At 43.0% G+C, this 1,300-nt stretch overlaps 1 pseudogene; it reads right to left on the reverse strand.

Annotated features, from left to right (window-relative positions):
- The window catches only part of LOC102864643, a 113,952-nt pseudogene extending 113,632 nt beyond the window's left edge, over positions 1-320 (reverse strand).
- Between the last annotated feature and the right edge of the window lie 980 nt (positions 321-1,300).

The raw sequence follows: 1,300 nt of genomic DNA on the forward strand, positions 1-1,300 counted from the left end.
AAAGCAAGGGACTAGGGGGTAATGAGAGCAGGGCTTGGATACTATCACCAAGAGGTGGGGGCGGGGCTTGGGCGCTGCTGGGGGTTTATGCAGCAGCACCCTGTGTGTTAAGGGTCACACAGGTGGGTTGCAGGGGGGTCACACAGTGTCAGGTTGTCTTCGTTCCTCTGGGGTCTCACAGTCTTCCCTCCTCTGGAGTTCCGTGGTAGGTGGCTAGCTGTTGTTCTTCCCGGGTCTCTTCCAGGCCCCACTCGCGGTAGAACCCCGTCAGGTGGCGGCGTTCTCCCATCTGGCGGCAGCGCTCGTTCTCGCTGGCACATGTCGCTCTCAGAAAGACTTATGAGAGAGCAAATTGGAGGACAATGACTTGATCAAACTCAGGGAAGTAACAACATAAAAATAATACTTAAATGCCTTATGAAAACCAAGCTAAAAGTCACATTCATAAAGAATAGATTTGATATATCATACAAAATGGAAATTGAAAAATTGTATGTAATTATTATTATGAATTATTAAATACGGAAAACATATTTCTCATTTATTCAAGTGCAAATAATTTTTTTCTGTAAATAACTCTCTCTCTCTCTTGTCTATAAATGCTTTTATTCACTGAAAATCTATATCAAAAACTCATCATTGACTCCCTAAAAACTAGGCCAGAAAATTCTCTGATAGGAAAGGAGTGGAGAATAAATAGAGTTTTCAGTCCATACCATCTGTATTGTAGTTGCTTAACCTTACTTCAGTAGGTAACTTTGATTGTCTGATGGTTAAGAATTTGTGCTGCCAACTCAAAGGCAAGGAATTCAAATCACCAGCTGCTCTCAGAGAAACAGATGGGTAATCTCTTCCTGTGAGATTTACACCCTCTGAAAATCTACTGCAGTGACAGCTATGAATTGGTTCTGATTCAAAACAATGAATAGTTTTGTTAACTATCATAAAGTGAAAACATTGATAGATATTATACAGGGAAATGCACTTTATGCTAACAAAAACTTTAGTTGTTTGCGACTCATAGCGACCCTATGTACCACAGCCCTAAACCCTGCTCTATCCTGTGCCAATCGCACTGCCTCTGACACACCATCCCAATTACTCCAGTCACTGAATCAATCCACCTCATAGAGGGTCTTCCCCTCCTACATCGTCCCTCTACCCTCCCAAACATGAAGTCCCTCTCCAAGGACCAGTCCTTCCTTACAACATGTCCAAAGTATGTCAGACGAAGCCCCAGAATCCTTGCCTCCAAGGAGTAGCCTGGTTTAACCCTCTCCAGGATGAATCTGTTTGTTTT

This window comes from Elephantulus edwardii, unplaced genomic scaffold (assembly GCF_000299155.1).
Source record: "Elephantulus edwardii isolate Elephantulus edwardi_28Jun2011 unplaced genomic scaffold, EleEdw1.0 scaffold00012, whole genome shotgun sequence".
Taxonomy (NCBI): Eukaryota; Metazoa; Chordata; class Mammalia; order Macroscelidea; family Macroscelididae; genus Elephantulus; species Elephantulus edwardii.